The following is a 24,203-nucleotide window of genomic DNA, read 5'->3' as shown; positions in this document are numbered from 1 at the left end:
GCACCGACTTGAGATTGTGTAGCGTGACAGCAGATGTCAACAGTAATTACCCTTCAATTTTTTGGGGCGACTATCGTGGTCTCCACTCTCTATATGATCGCCCCTCTCTCATCTTTTTCTCCCGCTCCCATTTCCTCCTTCTGCTGCTCCTCAGTCTTTTTTTTTTCCTCCCGCACCGCAAACTACGGTGCGTTTCGACGTGGAGTGCGGTGTCGGTCCAAGAGTTATATTTTGAGGGGCTACACCTGCCTGTCGACCTGTAGTCGGGCGTTTTCAATGCTATGCGCGGTGTGTGTTCGCCGGTGATGGGTCCTCTGCCAAAAAGGGTAAGTTTCTCTTTGGAAGACAAATTCGCATTTCTAAATTCCGTCGACGCCCGGTGCAGTATCCCACGGGCACCATCTGAACTGAACAATTTTGAGTGGGAAAAAAGCATCCAGTTTGCGAAGAGGCGCCCTTTCAGCATAAGTTTGGTTCTTGCATCGCGTTTGAAACAAAAAAGAAGTCAAAATGCAGACACGATGCTTAAAGTACGTTTGTGAATAGCGAAGTAAGTGACCCAGCTGCTTTGCCTAAGCTCATGCGAAAGCGGTCGGCGCAAATCACGCAGTTCTGAGCTGTCAAATAAATCCTTGAAGGGTGATTTCACTTTCACTGATGTCAAATATTCTGCTTTCATTTCCACTTAATCCACGCCAGCTTGCCAGCTTTAACTATATATATATATATATATAGCGAATCAGAAATGGGAAATGAGGGGCTCGTAGAAATAACACAGAAATAAGGGTTGGCAGTCAAGAAAACCTCGGAAAGCAAAGGGGAGGTTGTGGTGGGTCATAGAAAGAGATGAAGATGAAGAAGGTCGTGGGTTCGGATCCCACCCGGCGGGCATTTTTTCACCACTTTCTTTTCGACTCAAAAAATTCTTCATCTCTTTCTATGACACACCACAACCTCCCCTTTGCTTTCCGAGGTTTTCTTGACTGCCAAACCAATGGAATCCCGTTCAGAACGAAAAACGTAACAGACCGAAAAACTTAAGAGTGAGGAAAGTCACGAAAATAGGCCGGCGGTTAACTGACGTCGTTAAATCAGCCCCTATCTAAGCTCCATTGTTGCTATCACATGCATATTAACGTATTAACGCTGTGAGTCATCGTGCATACATATTTTAGCGGATCTCTGAAGTGTCGGTGCAGTTTATTGACGTGCTGCACGTCGGGCTGCCGTTCGGGGTTGCTTGGGCAGCGGCAAAGTGCGTGCTGCGGCATTTCTTCAAGGCGCCGAAGGATCGTGACGGATTGAAGGCGATTCCGCGGAAGAACTTCAAGGTGACGTCGAAAACATCCGGATGTGACATTCATTGTGAATCTTGAGACGTCGTCACCTGTTGCGAACACATCGTGAAAGTTAAAACTAACGGTACCGCGAGGCAGGTGGACTATGGCGGAGAGCGCGGAGCCCCGTATTTCGCCTAACATACCTTAGCACCAGTCGAAACAAAGACGCCAAAGTCATGCAGAAAACTCCCCAAAAAGTGTTGCGTCCTGCCAAAATTACGGGCCCTTCTGCGACAAAACTGGCGCATATGATGGTTTTGGTGGGGTAGGAAGCGCCAAGAGTAGCAAAAAGGGAGCAGCAGACGACGCACGGAGACCGATCTGAACGCTACCGCAGCGCCACCGCCTGGTAGGCGGCAGCACCGGCCCTCCCCGCGGTACTGGAAGGCCCGGCTCTATGCCAACTGACCTAATCTAAAAACGCTGCGCGGAGTGTCAGGTTCGAGGCAACATGCGGGAATGGGCCCACAGTTGCGACGTTACAGCGGGCTTCGTAATGCACTATATCCTATGACAGCTATGCCTGGGCCGATAACAGACAACGTAACACCCAGGAAAACGCAACAGTGAGGAACGTAACAGCAGGATTCTGCTGTATATCAGGGTGTCGAACGGGAACTGAGGCGCTTTTTTTGCCGGAACTGAACCCGAACCCGAACCGTTATTTTTGAGCCCGCTGAACCCGAACCGTAACTGAACCGAAAAAATAACGGTTACCGGTTCACGACAAAACGGTTCAACCATCCGTTGTTGACACTGCGCCGTCAATGCCATTAAGACCTTTTTCTTTCACGTACCATCACCTTTACATTTTCACGCACTTTCACCTCCAGACCCATCGAAATATACTATCAACGCCTTCTCTGTAGTCACGGCAATGAAAAGAAATGCGCACCAATGAGGTAATAGTATGTTGCCGCTGGTAGCGCGAGCAGAGTGCAAGGCTGGCCAAACGAAATGTCATTATTGGCAGCGTGCAGGCGAAGTGAAATGACTTGGCCTCTCCCTCGCTGCGAGAAGTCAGGCTGCAATAGGGCTCCATTGCGCAACGGAAAAGGCCTATAACCGAAATGTACACTTTTTTCATTTCTTAATTATGTTATACTCGGTTACAACTCAAGAACGGCACCACCTCATGTAGTGTATCACTCCGCCAAAGCGCCGGACCCGTGACGTCAGTGCGCGCGCGTTTTGAAAGGGGTTTGCGATGAATGTGTGATATCGTCTGCCTTGTCTCACGCAGTTCGTTTGTCGTCACTGGAGTCGTTTATAAGCATATTAAGTCCAAAAAATCATGGGAACGGCTCACACCATGTTCAAAATATTCCCAGTAACGCCCTACTTGCGCCGCGCGGAGAAACATCCGGCTACGGTGATATGGCACAGCGGCAACTTCTGGTGCCGTTCTTAAGTTGTCACCGAGTATAGAGAGGTCGCACGCCGGTTAAATACTCGCGCCACGTGTGACCGGCAGGGGTTGCTCAGTGGCTTAGCTATTTGCTGCTGATCAGAAGTATGCGGGATAGACTCCCATTCCCCGCGACCATTTTTGTAACATAGACGGAAAATGAGAACGTCCACGTGTCGAGATTTGAACGCGCCTTAATATCCACAAGTGATTTAAAGCACTCTGCCTCCCTGGAACATATGCTGCGCCTGGGAGCAGAGGTGCTGCATCAGGACATCAAACGCCCCAATAGTTTTTTGTGCGCAAGCACTTTGGCGGGCGCTTCTATTATGATTTGATTGATTTATTGAATGATTGTGGGGTTTAACGCGCCGACGCAACGCAGGCGATGAGGCGTGCCGTAGAGGAGTGCTCAGGATTAATTTTCACCACCTGGGGATCTTTAACGTGCGCCGAAATCTCGTACACATGGATGATTTTGCTTTTCGCTTCCACCAGGAAAGCGGCCGCCGCGCCCGGGATTCGAACTCGCGTCTTCGTGCGCAGCGGCACAACGCCTTAGCTGATGAGCCACCAGGGCGGGTACTAGGATTAGGCGATGGCGACGCTGTTGTAACCGAGCTAGCGAAGACAGAAAGCAAACGGCGGGGAAAATCCGGCGAAAGTGTGAGGGGGAAGGCGGCACGTGCTGCTATGGCGTCATCTCCCTCACTGCCCCCTCACGCTTTCGCCAGACGCTGCTCCTCTGTGCGTGGCTCATCCGAACCACGTGACAGTTGCGCGGGAGGTTCAAACACGATCTGCAACAACATGCTCGCCGGCGGCGGCGACCCGCTGCGAGTTAGCAGCAGAGTAGCGCGCCCCGCCGTGCATTCGCTGACCACGCGATCACTTCCTGCGAAGGAGCAGGTATGCACCGAGACTCGGCTCACAAGTATAGCAATCGTCAGTTCTTTTTTAAAACTGTTTCCACGGAAAAACAACCGCCAACAAAACGCGCCTCAGATGGTTTTAAATTAGTACGCGCACAGTAATCAAAACCGCATAATCAAGGCACCAAAGGGTGGATATTGCTGTGAGCGCATTCTTTCTTTTGCCCGACCTTTCACAACCAAACGCGTCGTCAATACAAAGGAAGCGAGTGCCGTGGTTCCTGGTGTAATCGTAAGTTTTTCAGGACATTACAGCAGAGAAGTTCGAGTTTTTACCTGATGCAAGTAACCATACATATAGCAGGGAAATCTAGCTCTTATTCCTTTTTCAAGAAACTGCATGCACCGACCTTGAAGCACCAAATATTTTGTCATGCAAGGTAAAACAGCACTGAAGCTGATAACACATGCATGAAAGGCGGCCCGGTCCCACACTGTCACATCCGCCTAGCGCTCGTCCTTTCTGCATGTTCTGCAGTTCTCAGCTCTGATTTGCTTTCGGGAGTGCATTTCTACTGGCTGCCCAACTCGATACTTTACTGCTACTGCTACTCGTTCCGGAGGGGGGTACTGCTGTAGACGAGTTAAAGAGCGTCTCTCCAAAAACGTTCCATGTCCTGCTTCGCTCGTAACATCACCCTTTCCTTTTGTAATGACATGTTTTAAGATTCGGCAGTGCAGCAGAGAGAACCGTGGCCGGGGGTATGGCGCAACGATGAAATATTTATTGTGACGCCCACATCCGTGATATATATAGCAAAATGTATTCCAGTGAATAGAGCAATAACGCTCCCGAGAGTTGACTAAAGTTTACTTTTACCGAAATTCCCTCAAGATGGCGTCAGATAACCTACTATTCTAGGTGATGAAATAATCGAATGCATGGGTGGCACTTACGTGGCTGATGTAGGATATTTTCTTCTGCTACAACTGATGAGAAATGTAAACAGCTGGAATTAACCACTGGTATATAAGCGCGTCAGTACGCAGGCCTAACCATAGGCGTTGACCAAAGGAAAAGGTAGACAATATATCCCACCCGCATGTCTTGGCGGTGACTTTATGTAGCCCCAAGGAGAGCATATATCTGGGCGGGGAAGTAGCTAATAAATTGTCACTACTTCATCTGCCTTCGTAATACCTTGCCGAATTAAAGTTTGCTTTGAAATTGCACCGCTGTAATTAGGAAACAGCAGCAATTTGAATTTCTGTTTGTATTTTGTTTTTATTGTTTTGACGCGTGCCCGAACCCTCAAGACAAGATTTACCGGGGCTGCGGCATAGCCAACCCAGAGAAGACCACGAGTGCGTACCCATGTGTGGCCTGTGCGGGGGGAATCATCTCACCGCCGACAAGGCCTGCAAGGCGATATTCGTAACGCCTTACGTCGTCTCTCGACGGCGCTGCGAACGGCGCCGGGCGGAAGAAGACAACGAGGACAGAAAGCAAGGAAAAGAGGTCCTACAGGGCGATCCCAACGTAGCACCTCTTCGCAACGGGGCCGGTCCCACATGCCGGTCTGCAGCAGCAACGGTGGTGGCCGCCAAAGCCGCTCCCGACCGAAGTCACCATACGGGAGTGGCGGCGCCGGCTACCAGCGCTAGGAAACGACGGGCCGAGACAGGAGCGGAAGATCCAGGTCCCGGACCAAGTCCCGTTCGAGATCCAGGGCCGGATCAAAATCCCGGGACGAGTCTACCGGACGACGAGGAACAGGCCTTCCGTCGCTCGGGTTACCGAAACCGAATTCCCGCCCCTCAACCCTCCCAATTACATGACCCAAGAGTATCCCGCAACAATATATCAACGAAGTAATAGAACACAAGAAAATCATCGAGCGACAGAACGCTCAGATACAAGAACAGAACGCCCAAATAAGGGCCCTAATGAGCAAAATCGACGCGCTAGTTAGCGGTAGCTCAGCAAACGCGCGACGCCAAGGCTAGAGCATCACGGTGGAGAACGCCGGAGAAATGCTCAAGGTGCCGCGGAGCAGCCCCTCCCGTTTCCCCGCTTAGGGAGGGCAGCGGCGGCAGCAGGGCCCACGCAAGAGGCGCCGAGCAGCCAAGACGCAATGAACGCCCAGGAAAGCACCGTAAACAGAGAGACAACGACAGCGCGGCACAGATTCAAAAGGGAGGAGAGCTTACAGCGATCCTAACGGCCGTCACCCAAATAAACGAGACACTGAGCACGATAGATGCCACATTCGACGCCCTCGAAGGCCAAGTGCAGACGCTATCGACCAAACACGAATGGCTAACGACCAAAGTAGCAACCACTACCGTAAGGACCACTTCGCATCCCTGAAGAATGAACAGACGGAAAAAATCAAGGAATCGATCGCGTAATGCGCGGCCTCATAGAAACATCCGAAGAATATTAAGCAAAGACTAAATAATAAAAAGAAAACCAACGGGGCGGACGTTGCAGTTATTCATCAATGGAACTGCCGGGGGATCCTCCACACTGACGGGCTTGAACACAAGCCCGATGTAATCTCTTACTAGAAACGAACGGCAAGGCCAGACTCCCGGGATACGTGACGTACCCGACGGAGGATGAGACTGCGGTGCTCGTCCGCTGCAACGTCGCGGCAACTCAATACGTCACGGTGCAGGGCGGATGCGAGCACATGCTCGTCGAGATTCATGCAATAACAATTGGCAACCAGAAAATACGTCCCAAGCGCCTACTGCCCCCCGTCACAGAGGCAGTACGAATTTGATCGCGTGATGAGCCAGGTGAAAAGGCTGGCGGGAGGCAGGCCACTCCTCACACAACTCACGGATACAAGTGCCAATCGAAGAGGGGCAAAGCTCTAGCCAAGACCATGGAGGACCATGAGATGGTCCAATTAAACGAGCCGGACGTGGCCAGCAGAAGGGAAACAATGTCAATAGGAACACAACGCCAGACTTGTCGTGGCTATCGTGAGTGCTGGATGCGGCCTGAAGAAACGAAGACGTGGATCTGGGCTCCGACCGCAGCGTGATCGGCATTACCATCAAGGGACTCCAATAGCACGCCGTGCTGGGGACGACACGCGTAACGGATTGGGACGAGGTGCGCAAATACATCCCAGAAACAGAAAAGGCTTTGGAGAACGATGAGGAAGTCTACAGAAAGCAAACACACGTCGAATGGGCCAGGGATCAGAAAAAGGCCCTCGAGAAGTTTACGCAAGAAATGACGACGGCGCAGACACCTTTCATGGACACCAGGCTGGCTCACATGTGGGCGGCGGTGGAAGTGCCAACGTCACAACAAGAAGCTGGTCGAACGTTTCGCGGTCCTCAACCAACGGATCGAAGAGAACGTGGCCAAGCTATTCCGACAGAATTCACTGAGCACTTGCGATGGCTTGCAGGGAAAGCTACCGGAATGGAAGGCGTGGTGCCTACTGAGGCACCTAGTCGACCCGCTGAGCAGCAAGATCGCAACCAACTGCAACCTCACCAAGGTCCTCAACACATACAACGGGGACGGCCGCAGGCTACTGGAAGACCTGAAGGCAAAATACCTCAAGACCAAGCGGGTCCAGTACCCGACGCCCGATAGGTACGGAGGCACCGAAAACAAAGAGCTGGACAGACCGTTTACTATCACGGAACTCTGGTCAGCCATTGACGACCGCAAGAGAAAGAGTGCCCCTGGCAGGGACCCGATATCGTACAAGTTTTGTTTGGAAACATGAGTGAAGGGGCGGCCCGCGGCCTCCTGGGGCACATTAACGAAACCTGGGAGAGCTCTCGGCTGCTGAAAGAATGGAAAGAGGCCGAGGTTCGATTCATCCTGAAACCCGGCAAAGCTCTGACGATCGCCAACATGCGGCCATCTACCTCACGTTGTGCGTGGGGAAGGTGATGGAACGTATGGTCCTTCGCAGATCTCAAAAACACTTCGACGAAACGAACCGAACGTACGAGACCATGTAGGGGCTCAGACAACACCTGCGTACCCAGGAAGTCCTAAAGCAACTTCAAGAACTGGTCGTCAAAAAGGCAACGATGAACGCGTCGCGGGGGCTACTCGCCCTAGATCTAAAAGGGGTCTTGATGTCGGCACCGCCTTGTGCCCTGGCCGCGGGCCGCGGATAAGCCATTTCTGGCTATTATCTGGTCTCCTCGGGAAGCGGCGGCATTTTCCTTTGAGGACGCGGCCCCCTCGCTAATCCGCCCGCCTGTGTTCTTGAACTTCAACGTCGCCTTCTGCCATTTTGCGTTCCCCAGTGTCTGGATGACTAATTGTCGATTCTACGCTTCCGCCTTATGCGGCAGGTTGTTCCCGCTCCTTTGGAGTGAAATGTCCAGTACCCCTTCCTTATTTTACTTTTCTTAATATTGCTGTGCGTGGGTGGGCGGTGGCTGAAGGAAACACGCTTCCTAAGTGCCTCGCTTCTGCTTTTCGCCGGGTTGTATATTGAGATGAATTACCCGCGCGCCCAGTCGTGCAGTAAGTTTTTTCCACTGTTTCTTGCTATACTTCCTTCTTGTACACTTGTGAAATCATGTGTCTACGAGCCCACATCGCTCCCTACGAGCCTACATACACCCTGTATTCGACCCTTGTAGTTCACTTGAAAAAGGCTGGATCCCCGCCGAAACGTCGTATGAAATATTGTTATGTTTTTCGTGGTGACTCTAATATATATATATATATATATATATATATATATATATATAGCGAATCAGAATAGGAAATGAGGGGCTCGTTGAAATAAGACACAAATAAGGGTTAGCAGTCAAGATAACCTCGGAAACAAAGGATGTGGTAGGTAATTGAAACAGATAAAGAATTTGGAAAGAAAGAAAGAAAGTGGAGAAAAAATGCCCGCCGGGTGGGATCCGAACCCACGACCTCCAAAAATAGGCCCGCTGGTAGCGCAGTGGTTATCGCACCAAACCGGTATTCTGGAGGTCGTGGGTTCGGATCCCACCCAGCGGGCATTTTTATCCCCTTTCTTTCTTTCCAAATTCTTTATCTGTTTCAATTACCTACCACATCCTCCCCTTTGTTTCCGAGGTTTTCTTGACTGCCAACCCTTATTCCTGTCTTATATATATATATATATATATATATATATATATATATATATATATATATATATATATATATATATATATATATATATATATATAGATATATACATAAATCTGTGTTTACAATGGTGTATTTACGATACTCATTTACTCATTCAGATATTCAGATGCAAGTTATTACAAACCTCGATGGAAGAGAGCCCCGCGCAAGCCAGGGAACGAACGCGCTTCACCGTCAGCATCCTCTTCATCTCTGTTGTTGATGATGATCCCGGCTAGCACAGTACATGAATGCCGTCCTATTTGTGTGGAATTTAATTAATGCCCCGTCGTAACACAACCCCCCCGGTGGTGGGAGCGCCGTCTCGGTGCTTGTCAGGGTAAAGCTGTAGGTTGCGAGCGGTATGGCTTAAGACGCGCGACGTGGACGACGTCTGTTTGTACAGAGCGGGATGAGTCTGACGGAACCAGCGGGGTGATTTCGTAATTGACCTCAGTCACTTGGCGTACGGCACGGTAGGGGCCGTAGTAACTGGCTAGAAGCTTTTCCGAGCGCCCTACACGGCGTGCAGGACACCAGAGCAGCACCAGAGATTCAGGTGCAAAGTGGCAGGTGCTGTGGCGGCAGTCGTAGCGATCCTTTTGAGAGCGCTGGGACGAAGCGAGCCTGACGCGAGCAATGTTGCGGGCAAAGTCAGCGCTGGCGATGGCGTCTTGTGCATATACGGAAGGTGGCAGAGGGTGTTGAAATAGAGTGTCCAGTGGTAACGTCGGCTCTCGGCCGAATAGTAGGTAGAAGGGAGAGAATCCGGCAGTATCAAGGCGCTACGAATTGTAGGCAAACGTTATGTAAGGCAAGGAAGTGTCCCAATCACACCATGGTCTTCAGAAACGTACATTGAAAGCATATCTGTTAAAGTCCGGTTAAGGCGCTCTGTGAGGCCGTTGGTTTGAGGGTGGTAGGCGGTAGTAACCTTGTGAACGGTTGCGCATGAGCGGAGGATGTCGTCGACTACTCGGGAAAGGAAGTATCGTCCGCGGTCTGTCAGGAGCTGGCGAGGAGCACCGTGGTGTAAGATGACGTCGTGCAGGAGGAAATCGGCTACATCAGTTGCGCAGCTGGTTGGAAGAGCCCGCGTAATTGCGGATCGTGTCGCATAATCGGTGGCCACTGCAATCCACTTGTTGCCGTTCGCAGACCAGGGAAACGGACCGAGGAGACCTAAACCAACTCGGAAGAATGGCTCAATAGGTATATCGAGCGGCTGAAGAAGACCGGCGGGTAGCGTGGTAGGCGCTTTTCTGCGTTGGCACATGTCACAGGCGCCGACGTAACGGCGAACCGAGCGGTAGAGCCCCGGCCAGAAGAAACGGCGTCGCACGCGGTCATAGGTCCGGGAAACCCCTAGATGGCCAGCTGTTAGAAGGTCGTGGAGCTGCCGCAGTACATCTGTACGAAGGTGCTCAGGTACTACAGGAAGCAGATCAGGACCATCCGGGCGGACATTGCGGCGATAGAGGACGCCATCCTTCGTTCGGAACAACCGCAGTGAAGGGTCGGAGGGGGCAGCGGTTATGGGGTTGATGATCCTGCTCAAGGAGACGTCAAGGCGCTGCTCAGCAGCAAGCTGTTGAAAGGAGGAAATAGACAAGACCGAGGTGGCGAGTGAGTCGCAACTTGTATGATCGGGAGGCTCGACTTGGGTACCGTGATAGACAGTCAGCGTCTTGATGGAGACGGCCGGATTTATAGACTACAGAATAGGAGTACTCCTGCAGCCGCAGAGCCCAGCGCCCGAGGCGTCCGGTCGGGTCTTTCAGGGATGCAAGCCAGCATAGCGCGTGGTGATCTGTCACGACGGAAAATTGTCGACCGTAGAGGTATGGACGAAATTTGGCGACAGCCCACACTAGGGCAAGGCATTCCCGTTCAGTAATAGAATAATTTCGTTCAGCTGGTGTCAGCAGGCGGCTGGCGTAGGCAATAACGCAGTCGTGGCCGGTTTGGCGTTGAGCTAAGACAGCTCCAATGCCGTGACCACTAGCGCCAGTCCGTACTTCCGTGGGAGCCGCCACATCGAAGTGAGCTAAAATGGGCGAAGTTGTTAGAAGATTGATCAAGGTCTTGAAAACCTGAGCTTGCTCACATCCCCACGAAAAGACGGAATCCTTTTTGAGAAGGTCGGTGAGAGGGCGGGCGATATCAGCGAAGCCTCGGATGAAGCGACGGAAATAGGAGCACAGGCCCACAAAACTTCGAACGTCTTTCGATGACCGGGGCACCGGAAAATCTCTAACCGCCTTGATTTCGTCGGGGTCAGGCTGCACTTCATTTGCGTCGACAAGGTGGCCCAAGATAGTTAGTTCGCGCCTGGCGAATCGGCATTTTGCGGAGTTGAGTTGTAGGTTCGCTTGACGGAAAATAGCAAGTATTTCGGACAGGTGATGGAAATGAGCCTCGAACGATGGAGAAAAAATTAATGACGTCATCGAGGTAGCACAGGCATGTGGACCATTTGAATCCCCGCAGGAGAGAGTCCATCATGCGTTCGAAGGTAGCTGGCGCGTTGCAGAGACCGAAAGGCATAACCTTGAACAGATATAAGCCGTCTGGGATGACAAAGGCGGTCTTTTCTCGGTCCATCTCATAGACTGCAATCTGCCAGTAACCTGAGCGTAGGTCAATGGACGAAAAGTACTTGGCACCGTGTAGACAATCTAAGGCGTCGTGGATCCTGGGAAGAGGGTAGACGTCCGTCTTGGTTACTTCGTTCAGGTGGCGGTAGCCTACACAGAATCGCCAAGTGCCATCTTTCTTCTTTACCAAAACTACCGGGGAAGCCCAGAGACTGCAGGAAGGTTCGATAATGTCCTTGGCGAGCATTTTGTCAACCTCTTTCTGGGTGATGCCTCGTTCACTATGGGACACATGGTACGGACGCCGATGGGTGGGTAGCGCATCACCTGTATCAATCCGACGGGTGACCGTAGAACTTTGCCCCAAAGCTTTGTCGCTCAAGTCAAAGACGTCGGCATATGATGTCAGAAAACAGCGCAGTTAGTTTGTTTGTGCGGGTGATAGCTTTGGGCTGATCATTGGTGCAAATTTATCTGGAGTGGTAAGGAGCGGATCGGAGACTTCATGGGGAATTGACGGATGGTTCAAAGCAAAGCAGAAACGTCCGGTGCACAAAAAGGAGCAAGGGTGGCAATGGTGATTCCTTCGGGAAGGACTTGAGTGTGAAAGCCAAAGTTGATGAGAGGCAAGTTAACACTGTTGTGCTTGATGGTAACAACAGTGTGTGGGAGGGCAACACCACGCGTCAGGAGAACGTCTATGATGGGAGCGGCAAGGCGGTCGCGAAATAAATGGTCCCGGAACAAATGGTCCTGGAACTAATGGTCCCGGAACTAATGGTCCCGGAACAAATGGTCCCAACTTCAATCTAGGAAGAAATGGTCCCAGCACTACTGCTCCTATGCATGAGCGCCTGTATGAGGGAAGGAAGGGAGTCAATGTATATATGTTTATATGTTTGCATTTGTGCACAATGTATTTTGCATTTGTTAATATATAATATATTTGCTAAGGCTGAATTTACTTGAGTGAAATGCGGTATACAAATTTTTTGTCGCACATGTACGTCCTCGCGTGCTTCCTTTGCTCGCCTTTTTTGTTATTCCGAATACCCGGCAAACCAGTGGCAAACATTTCAATCAAAGTCATCAGCGTGTACTGGGCACCCTCAGCGGATGTTTGAAGCGAATACAATAACGGGCTGCCATAATTTTCTTATTGAGTGGCTTTCAGTGCACTCGCTTCGGTAACATTATTCTTTGCTTGAGATGGACCTCATTGCCCTCTTTAGAAGAAATTGACCATGGTGCTGACTGTCGCGGCAGCCCATGGCTTGAGCAGTGTCTCAACCGGTGCTCGCGATCGGACGTCCGCATGTCTCGAGACTATGCCTGTCACCAACCTCGCTTACTAGCGGCATCCCGCGAAAAGAGCGGCTTCCTGGAACACGGCCGGACTCAAGCTATCTTGAATGGGAAGGGAGCGTGGAGTCTGGCCGTGCGTGGAAATAGTTGCGGTGACAGAAAACTTCCGAGGGGGAGGAAGGGGGCAGAGAACTGACTACGCATTCACCCGTGAAGTGCTTCTTTCTGAAGCATGCCTCTACGTATTCTGTAAATCATGGATGGAGCCAAATGCTTATCACGTGTCTTCTTTTTTCCCCCGCTGTTTACAAGTAGCACATTCGTTGGTTATGTAGGGACAAAGCAGATAATTGAAATAACGATATTTTGATAGACCAAAAAGTCAAAAACTGAAAAAATGAAAACATACAAAAATTCAATAACGGAAGAGAGAGAGAAGTAATAAACGAGAATATTCGTCTTGAACTTATGAAAAACGCGAAGACAAAATTAAAAAAAGGCCGGATAAAAACAGCGGTAATACGAATAAAAAAATTCTCCAAACGGGCCAATCCTGTAATGTCCTGCGCTAGCACAAAAATGCATGGTTGGCAGAAACACCGCGTTTAATGGTTATAATAGCGTAAACTGAGATAACCGGTTTAACGGAATCTGAAAAACAAAGAAAACAAAAATTTTAAAAACTCAGAAAATATAAACTGCACTCCAGCAAGATACAACAAATTTGAACAGAGAACCCATGTAAAGTTTTATAGAATTTTTTAGCCCGGTTAGGTGACTGGGACCATTTGTTCCGGAACCATAAGTTCCGGGACCATTTGTTCCTACTTTTGAGTTGGGACCATTTGTTCCGGGACCATAAGTTCCGGGCCATTTGTTCCGGGACCATTTGTTCCTACACCCACGGCAAGGTAGTCTCCATCAGGAACCGCCGTCGAAGAAGCGAGAGGAACATAGGTCGCTGCTTGACTCGGCAGGCGAACGTATTCGCAGAAGCATAAGCGCAGCGGGGGTGTGTCGCTATCAAAAGCCGGTAACTCCAGATGCAGAAGTCCCGCTGAACAACCGATGAGCACGGCATGTTCACACAGAAATCGCGGCCAAGGATAATGTCGTGAGGGAATTTGTCCAAAACAAAGAAAACTACAGTGGTGTTGTGGCCGGCGATACTAACACGAGAGGTGCACATGCTAGCAATGGCCGGCGTACCGCCATCAGCAACTTGAACATGCGACAGAGCAGGCGTCATAACTTTACGTAGGCGGCGACGGAGATTTGCACTCGCTACCGATATATGCGCCCCGGTATCAATTAGAGCACGAAAAGGCACGCCGTCAACATTCACGTCAAGTAAATTGTCTCTGGTAGGTAGCGTCAAAAGAGGATTTTCAGTCGAGGTCGGGAATGCAGCATCCCCTCCGGGAGCTGCATTCACTAGTTTTCCGGTGTGGGACGTACGTAGTTGTTCGGCGAAGAAGAGCGGCGGGGCTGCGGGGAGCGAGGCTGTCGGCGCTGGGGAGAAGGGGAGCGGCCAAATCGCAGAGTGAATGCGGCGGGGTTGTCGGCAGTGCGCTGCTGGTAGGAAGGTGCAAAACGACGCGGCGCATGGTCAATGGTATCGTCGTTCTAGGAGGTTCGAGTGGAAGGGAACCAGCGACTGCGGCAATATCGTGCAACGTGGCCGACACGCCTGCAATTAAAACATATAGGCCTGTCATCGGGCGTCCTCCACTCCGCCGGGTTTCTGTAGGACGAGGGCCGACGTTGGGCGCGGAAATTCGGAGGGCAGGGGACGTGATCATTGTGACTGCATGAACGCGACTTGGAGGGAACTTCATGATGGGCTGTGTAGCTCACGTGGCAGACTGGGTGCAGGCCCATGCTCGCAATTTCGTCGCGCACAACCGCTTGTATCACCGAGATCGCCGGAAGATTGCCATCAGACGTGGAGTGGTGGCCGGTGACCGGTGTCATCGCCTCGATCTCGCGGCGGACAATGCGCGTCACTGCGTCCGCAGTTGTCTCCGAGGGTGGTTGACCGGAAGGAGCAAACGGTCCCTGACACGAAGAAGTGGCGGCGGTATTTGGAAGGCGATTGAATTGTTGTGTAACTCGACGGCTTTTGGCCTGCTCGAAACGCTTGCACTCACTCAGAATTGAGTTTACGGTAGAGCAGTCCTTGCACATGAGCAGATTAAAAGAATCGTCAGATATGCCTTTCAAAATGTGGTCGACTTTATCTTGCTCGCGCATCTCAGCATCAACTTTGTGGCAAGGGGCCAGTACGTCTAGGATGTAGCTGACGTACGGTACGGTCGACGTCGCGCTCGTGACGCAAGCTCTTTTTTCGCCGCGAGCTGGCGCCCAGCAGGCTTGCCGAAAATTGTAATCATCTCCGCCTTGCAACTATCCCAGCTAGTAAGTCTGGCTGCGTTGGTGTCATGCCACGTCTGCGCCGAACCTCTCAGGTGGAACCCGAGGTTCGCCAGCATAATAGTGGGATCCCAGCGGTTGTGGGCCCTCACACGCTCGTAGAGGCTGATCCAGTCCTCCACGTCGACATCACCGGTACCGTAGAAGAAACCAGGATCTCGAGGCTGGCTCACGATGACCATTGGCGTAGCGGCACTCGTTGCTTCAGCAGGCGGTGCCATTGTGGGGCCTCGGAGATGACGCCCGCTTCTGAGATCCGTGATCAGCACCTCCGAGTCAGCCGCGTCCACGGCTCACTCGTGCCAAGGAAGGGGTGAGGTAGAGCAGGATGGGGCCGATGCAGCACTCTCCACCAAATGATACGAGGTAAAGCTGTGTTTACAATGGTGTATTTACGATACTCATTCAGATGCTAGTTATAACAAACCACGATGGAAGAGAGCACCGCGCAAGCCAGGGAACGAACGCGCTTCACCGTCAGCGTCCTCTTCATCTCTGTTCTTGATGATGATCCCGGCTAGCACAGTACATGAATGCCGTCCTATTTGTGGGGAATTTAATTAATGTCCCGTAAAAATATTATATATATATATATATATATATATATATATATATATATATATATATATATATATATATATATATATATATATATATATATATATATATATATGACTTACGCGGTGCCCCATAGCCAAATATTTCAGGTTGCATTTTAGCAGCAATTTAGTCGAGTCGAAATCAATGTACTTCCTATAGACTCGGGGGAAGACAGAGGTCATTTTTGTATTCCTGTTTACCGGGGTCTCCACAGAGGCTATGCACTTTTTATTTCCTTTGTTCAATTGAAAGAAAAAATGGAGCAGGTACACTAACGCCCAAGGCTTGAAGGTGCCAAAGGTGCAGGCAACCTTCACTATCATCGCGTCTGTTTAAGTCCACGATACCAGCAGATATGCTCCTTCATAGCCGCCGCTACAGCGTTTAATTCATCCTTCTTCCTACAGGGAAGCTCAGAGTGATTCGTAATACTTGAAGGTAGCCAAGCTGTGCGCAACCTTCACAACGAACACGACTGCTTAACCCAGGCGGCACAGAAAGGGTGCCCCAAGACCGGCCCGTCTATGGCCGCTTTCTGGCATGTCCGGCCAGCATCCAGGTTCTGGCAGCCACTGATCATGCGTTGAAGGGCCAACATTCGGCAACCAGCGCTTCGGCATTTTTCCGTCCGCCCGTGTCCGGACGCACAACGGCAGCTAACCGGCTGCCAGATATTCAGTTCTCTTACGGCTGCCGATGTTGAGAAAGAGAACGGCCGAAGTACGGCCTTAGGGCATCCGTTTTTTCTTCGGGAAGCGGTAATCGGCCGAAGCACGGCAAGCGACCGGCCACAGAATATGAGTATTCTTGCGGCAGTTGGTGTTCGAAAGGAGACCGGCCGGAGCGCGGCTGCCGTGCATTCGTTGTTTCAACGGTGAACCGCACGTCCGGCGGACGTACGGCCCCAGAATATACGTTTTGCATTCGGTTAGCTGTCCTCGGCCGAATTACGGCAAGCGAATGGCCACAGAATATTTGGCAACCGGTGTTCAAGAGGAGACTGGCCTACGTAAGGTATCTGGTTATACGTCCTTTTTTCGGCAAACGGCATCCAGCCGAACAACGGCTCGCGCCTGGGCGCCGAGAATTCATGCACAGACGTGTTTGGAAGGAGACGGACCGTTTTTTTCCTGGGGGGACAAAAAGCCGTTAGGGAGCCGAACGACGGGGATGCGTTTTTCAGCCGCTCCGTGTTTCTACGTTTTAAATGAACGAACATCGTTTGTCAAACAGTAATGAGTGTTCTCGGTGAACGGGCAAGGTGCAAGGACTCACTGGACATTAGCAGGGAACCTTTTAGGCCATCGAAATGTCATTTATTGCCACAAGAAGACTGTGCCACACCGACGGGTGAGCTAAGCCTCGCCAGTCATCGCCGCTACCACGCTTCTGCCTCCGGCTTCGTCGACGCATCACCTCGAGGCTATTCGCCCGCTCAAGGAATGGAGAGCATTAGAGACATCGATCCTCCAGAGATGTCCGATCCGAGATGGAGATGGTTCACCAAAATAACTGGCCTTCAAGGGCGTCGAGCAAGCGGCAACCACGCAGGAGCAAAACCGCCACCATGTCAAGGACTCCCCACCAAAGAAAGGCAAGTGCGAGCAAAAGCGCAAGTTATTCTGCTTACAATTAAACTGCGACAAGCAATGTTGCACTATGTTGTCGGTGATAAACGTAGAAGAGACTTGCTCGTGCATTGGTAGGATCAACTTCATGCCCTGCACTATGTTACTTCAGGGGATTTTACGACTGCCTATTTAGAAAAAAAAAACTATTTTAAATTTGCGATAACAACAGAGCCTTGTCACTGATGAAGCCTAGCTGTTAATTTAGTTCCGATGTTTGAAGGTGAGCTTAGCTACTCTTGGGATATGACTCATTTGGGTAAACATAATCGCCAGCATCCTAGCAAACACGGACTTTGTCAGGATTTTCTTGCTCAATGCAGATTGTTGAGTTCACGCACGATTTGGCTCTTGCAATAGATAAGCTTAAAGTGGTTGACTGTATATTCTTCGACTGCAGAAAAGCAAATGATGGTGTTGCATATCACCTTCTGCGTAGTACATTTCATCCTATGAACTGAATGAATCGGTTTTTGCATTGTTATTACTATTGGCCCTATAGCTTTGTTCAAAAGTACTGTGTAGTTAACCGGACTATAGCGAATGAACGTGATTCCGTATACCTGCAACTTTATTCGCATTTAATAACATCCTGGTGTGCTGATTCAGAAAAGTTTTTGGATGTAAACATTGTGTTAACGGCACCTTTACAAGAAAACCTTCATCCCAATTGGATACGTATACCGTAAATTATGCTGCTGTGACAACGGCCGAGGAATATAAATACCTAGGAGTTTATTTAGGGAGTGGTTAGAGGTTAAATAGGCAGGTTCACACCATAAAAGTTATGGCTGCATATGTTTTTGGCTTTCTGAGACGAAATTTCAGTGAACCTCCATCTAACTGAAAAGAACAACCGTATTTCACTCATGTGCGCTCAATCTTGGAGTACGCATGCGTTTTCGTGGATCCCTACACCAAAGAGCTCGTTGATACGCTCGAAAACATACAGAATATGTCAGTGCAATTCGTATTAGGTAATTGGCACGCTCAACTTAGCATGAGAGAAAGTAAAAGTAAACTGAAATGGCAGGACGTGAAAGATCACAGACGAAACCACAGGTTCAACTTTTTTCGTAATATCTATCATTCGAAAACTGTTGTAGAAGGGGAGAAGTATGTCCAAGCGCCATTCTACATATCGCAAAGTGGGACCGCTAGCTTAAACCAAATTATTAACTTTCCTTTAAAGGTGACGCCTTGCGCGATTCATTTTATTTTACATCAATACTGCAGTGTAATTATCTTCGACGTATGATTGCATTAACTGTTTATATTGACGATTTTCAGCGCGCTTTGTAGAAATATTTTGTTATTTTGTCTCATATTTAATGCTTAGTGTTATGTATCTCCCTTCTGTAATGCATGCAAAGGCAAGCAGGCATGAAATAAATAAATAAATAAATAAATAAATAAATAAATAAATAAATAAATAAATAAATAAAACAATGAATAAATAAATGAATAAAAATAAATAAATAAATAAATAAATAAATAAATAAATAAATAAATAAATAAATAAATAAACTTCCAGAGGCGCAGGTTTGCCTCCGACGGGTTGAGAACCCTACGCATTCAACCTTGACCAATAAAATATTTATTGCCCTATTCGTTGCAGTATGCAAGGTTTCCTGTATACATGCTACCATTGCTATGTTTATTGGTTTAAAACAAATTATGTAACTCTAATTTTACGCCTTTCCTTGCGTGAACACAAAGGGACACAACTGCAGCCACCTGAAGCAGGGCGTCATTCGCGACGCGTCTAGAATTTTTTGAACGTAGTATGACATTAGAAGAAAATTAAGCTCTTTTGGACTATTAAGTGGTGTGGACGTATACTCATGAAAACAACATTAAAATAGATTGAAAATGAAAGTACCTGTTCGCTCCTTCTTAGGATCAGCCCTGCGCAAGATCATCAGAAAAGTTGATCGAGTAGAAAATGTCTTTGCAAGAAAAATGGGCAAAAACTGGACATACTTTTTTGTGAAGGAGTTATATTAAATGCTCCTGAGTGTTTTGTTGAGAACCAAAACGCTTCGTAAAGGCATTCAGGCCGGTTTTATATACATCAAAATTGGTCAAGCAACAGTTATAAAAATAGTTTATGTAGTCATAGCATGAGAGTGTTCCGGAATATTGCCCTAAAAGAAATTGGCTAAAAGCAGCGCAATTTATCTCTCTGAAATTCAACCCACTATAGTATGCGCCCTCCCTCCCCTCCTCTTTCCCCGTTTATTACAGGTAAGCCGCCCCACAGAGGATATCAGGACCTGGACAATACATCTATTCAAGCTCTACAAAGAACTGAATATTTTCTGTGTTCGGCAGTAAATGAGGCACAGCAATTAAAGCAACGACAATTTGTGAGCACTATTTAATAAATGAATTTTGCTGTCAACTGAGGCTGGTAATTAAGCAAGGCTGCGCTGGTAATAAGCAAGCAAGCTTGATGGCTGGTGGTTGCGCGCGAGCTCACTTTGATGTGGCTGCATTGGACCCTAAATGCTGGGTTTGTGCTGCTTCTGCACTGCGCGAATGAGTCATCTGCTTGCGCGACATGCAGTGACCGGCCTCAGTACAGCTTACGTACTGTGGCTGAACTCCAATGCCCGTAGCACGGCCGTATTTCCGGTAGCTGTAGTCCGGCTGGAGTCCGACGACCGCATCTCGGCTGTCCTCCGGCGGACGTACTTCGGCCGTACACGGGTGGCTTTGGAATGGCCGGAGCCCTACGGCTGGAATCTGGCCGTATGACCGTAAGCCGGTCGACTGGCCGACGGACACTGGCCGTTGGACAGCCATGGGAGTACGGCCGTATACGGCCAAAAGGCCCACATCTGGACATGGTCCGAACATGGCTGCCGGAAAACGGCCGGACAGAAAATCACCGGCCAAAGTACACCGGCCTGTTTTAGGCCGAACAGTCCTGTGCTGCCTGGGTAAGTCCACGATTGCAGCCGATTTGCTTCTTCGCTGCTGCAACGACCTTCACTTCCTCTTTGTTGCTGTAAGTGTGGGCTTCCGTAATTTGTTTGATAAATTACAATAATTGGACATTAAACGTTGTTTGTCCATACGCTAGAGTTTTTTGCCCAATCTTGGCCAATCTCCCTAAGTGGCTACGTTTGGCTTAAAAACGTGTTCCGCGGACACTGCGCGGTCGCCGCGTGACACGCACACAAGACCACTCACATTTTCTTTTGTTCACCGCTAGGCGTTCGCCACGAGGCACTCGTTCAGGTGCGCTTCGCATTTGTTTATAATTTTCCCTGGGTGCAAGAAAGTCCAATGATTTGCTAACGGCTTTGCTGTTAAAAGTGAACGGAAGGAAAACTAAGGTAACAAAGTAAACACAAAGGAAAAATTCATTTTTAGAAGGGTACCCACGGGAGACAGTTTTTTCGCTGTTCATTCTCTCCCGCTCAAGGGATACAACAGCCGTTCAACTTCGTTCAGCGAGGAGGGAGTTTGAAAGCAGTTTTAGTTTGTGTGCTCATGGAGTGAACACCAATCTAAACAGCTTGCGGGAGTGAATCAAAGGACGTCGGCAGGAATAGAGAAGCTGTTGAACTGTACAAATACGTTCCTCAATTCTAAAAGTGCGTAATCATATAGTATGCAGCGGGCCGCGTCATTTTGACTTATTACGAGTGAATGGGACAACCGGATGTGGCCTTAGTCTGAGACCGGCCCAGCATATTGAACTTCCAGTCGAACGAGCGTCTTCCTAGTAATAGGCACAGTGACGTAGGTCATTTAAAAAATACGTCGAAAGTAGTAGCCCAATGTGAGGTTACCACTATTAACGAGACATATTGGGGAAATGGTCCACGTAAGATACAGCGCGAAGCAAACTCTAATAGGGGAGTAGCACAGCACATTTTCTAAATAGGAATGCGGAGTGTTAAGAGAGGATCTCTCAACTCGTTGATGACGTACTCATACAGTCAAACCCGGTTATAGCGAACTATATGCGCCCCGATTAGTTCAATATATCTAATAATTCGATGTAGCCGAACCCGTATATAACTAATTCTTTTGTTACGAGTTCGCAATAAGCGGGACACCCCTGCCATTCCCACATAAAAAACTAACACATAAAGTATGCCATTACCTTGCAAAAAACAATCCATTTATTGCTTGCAATAAAGCTACTTTCCGCCTTAACAGCCTTCTTCGCAAGAAAGGAGTGATTTTTGTTTCCACTTTCTCCTTGGCGGCACAAACTAGCACCGCATTCTCTACACGAGACATCGTTTGCACCAGTTCAAGTCCGTGTCCTTCATTTCCAAGCAATATTGGCGGAGAACATCGCCTGGCAAAAGCGCGTCATAGACCGTTGCACTGCTTTACGTTGTGGCATCCTCAGTGTCCTCAGTGCTTTTCGCTCCGCCGGCTGCCACGGTACCGGCGACGCTGTACGCGCTCAAGGGGCTCACAGGGACGGAAAATTTGTCGTCAACCCTCAGGAAATCCTCTGAGGACGCTCCTTTCGGCACAGCATCAGGAACGTTGGCGAGCTCTTCGCGCAGTTCGCCGATGAGGCAGTCTTGGACCTGACTAGCTGGCTGGATGGGCTCAGTCGTCAATCCCGTGCGTCGGAAACAGTTACGGAAGGTGTCGGGCATCACTTCGGTGTATGCGAGGCTCAACATCTCAATCATGGCCAATCAACACCTCAATCGCCGCTCCGAAACCACTGATTCCGGTGGCAATTGTAGGCGCGCCGAGTCCGATATATCCGATTTCAACTTCATTATAAGGAACACGCTTCGCATGCATTTTCGGGACATATTTGGTTTGGTTCTATATATAGCGTAATTCGCTCCATGCTGGTTCGTTATCACAAGATTCGCTGCGCTGCATCAGCGTTACTCATTTTTGGTCATTGCACGTGTATAGATCTAGCGTTTTGTGTTTGATGTACTTTTTTTTCATATACCATACAAAAATATTGTATGGTCGGCTATATAAAATCATTTTATGGTTGTCTTTAGCTATTTGGCCCAATTGTCTTTAGACACTTCTATGGCTGTCCTTAGCGATTCGTTTCGACATTCCTATGGGTGTCTAGCTATTCGTATCGGCATTTCTATGGGTGTCTATCTTCTTTTATAGCTGGCTATATGGTTCTCTTTAGCTATTTGTATCAGCCGTCCTATGGGCGTCTTAAGCTTTTCTTATAGCCGTTTCTATGGCTGTCTTTAGATACTCGTATCGACATGCCTATAGTTGTCTTCAGCGCCTTCTACAGGTGGTTTAGCGGTTGTCTTTAGATATTAGTATCGACATTCCTATGGTTGTCTTTAGCTTCTTTTATAGCCGGTTCTATGGTTGCCTTTAGCTATTCGTATTGACATTCAAAGGGGTGTGTTTAGCTTCTTTTATAGCTGGTTCTGTGGTTGTCTTTAGCTCTTCTTCCGATATCGCTTTTGCTATAGAACAAGCTAAAGACACCCGCAAGAATGTAGATAGGAATCACTAAAGACAGGCATAGAAACGTCTATAGCTAATTGGGCCAAACAGCTAAAGACAACCATAAAAGGATTTTCAATGGTCGACCATAAGATATTGCCGCGAACCATGTACGGGTTTGTTTATTTATTCTTTGTTTTTAATGCCCGGCCGCGCCCGGCTCTGTTGTCTGTGTCCCATGCGAAGCGCGTGTTACATTCTTTATTTTTGTGCCGCACGGGCTATCTCATTCAGATAAGCAGAGTGTTTCGCCCTAACGCCGCTAGCCCAGAATAATCTTCTGTGATCTACAATGTTCTGGATGCGAATCCACGGTTCGAGAAACTCTCGCGCCGAAAGATAAAAGCCTGCACAGCAGACGCCGCGGCATTCGATTCTGCGACGCTCGCCGACGCACGTACGTCACTTTGTTGACCGCTGCTTCGCCGCCTCTGTATTTTTTTCAGTTGTTAGGGGAGCACAAGTTCGCTCCAATAAACTTGTTTCTTTTCCAAACAACTGCGTCGTCCTCGGCTCCGTGACATCTGGTATGGGTGCGGGGTACGCACCCTTCATGCCCACTACAACGTCTGGAAGCCGCCAAGCCAGTCCAACAAGAGCCAGCCTCCGCCTGCAAGATTTACCACCCGAGTTCGATCTACTACCGGAGAAAGCGAAGAAGAAAGACGTCACAACGAGCACCACGGCCAACGAAGCCAATCCTCCCGTCGTTCTGCAGCAGCCAGGGGAACCGCCATCATTCCAAGGAGCCCCCGCTGAAAACCCAGAAGAATGGTTGGAGAAACTGGAGCGCGTCCGGAAATTCAACAGGTGGGACGACGCAGAAACGTTCCGGCATGTTGTCTTTTACTTGGAAGATTCGGCTCGCACTTGGTTCGAGAACCACGAGAGCTCGTTGATAAACTCGGTTCAGTTAAAAAGCGAGTTCACTAAGACCTTCACTACCGTCGTGCGGAAAGAAAGAGCCGCCCTTTTGTTGGAAACGCGCACGCAACACCCCAACGAAGGAGTCGTCATCTTCGTTGAGGACATGAAGCAGCAGGAGATGAAGCAGCGGAAGAAAAGAAGTTGTGCTTCTTAATGCGCGAAGTGAAGGAGGAACTGTTTGGTGGACTTGTCCGAAATCCGCCCAAAACCGTCGCCGAATTTGTGACTGAAGCCAGCACCATTGAGAAAGCCCTTGAAATGCGTGCTAAGCAGTATGACCGCAACTTTGTTGGCACGGCCAATGCGAACGACTTTGGCAGCACGCGGATCCCGGCGGACAGCCTACGCGAGACTATCCGCGCAATAGTGAGAGAGGAGCTGCGGAAACTTCTCCCAACGCCGCCGCAGCCCCAAGTCGCTTCCCTCACCGAGGTGATTAGAGAAGAAGTGCAACAAGCGTTGGGAACTT

General features: G+C 49.3%; 1 protein-coding gene across 1 annotated transcript in view; it reads right to left on the bottom strand.

Annotated features, from left to right (window-relative positions):
• The window catches only part of LOC144147404 (uncharacterized), a 43,228-nt gene that overhangs the window by 3,792 nt on the left and 15,233 nt on the right, over nucleotides 1-24,203 (bottom strand). The gene's annotated exons all lie outside the window — the stretch shown is intronic.

The sequence above is a fragment of the Haemaphysalis longicornis genome, unplaced genomic scaffold (assembly GCF_048455015.1).
Source record: "Haemaphysalis longicornis isolate Haplotype H1 unplaced genomic scaffold, Haemaphysalis longicornis Haplotype H1 scaffold_7, whole genome shotgun sequence".
Classification (NCBI taxonomy): Eukaryota; Metazoa; Arthropoda; class Arachnida; order Ixodida; family Ixodidae; genus Haemaphysalis; species Haemaphysalis longicornis.
The sequence above is the reverse complement of the archived record's forward strand: the minus strand, read 5'-3'. Positions and strand labels throughout refer to the sequence as shown.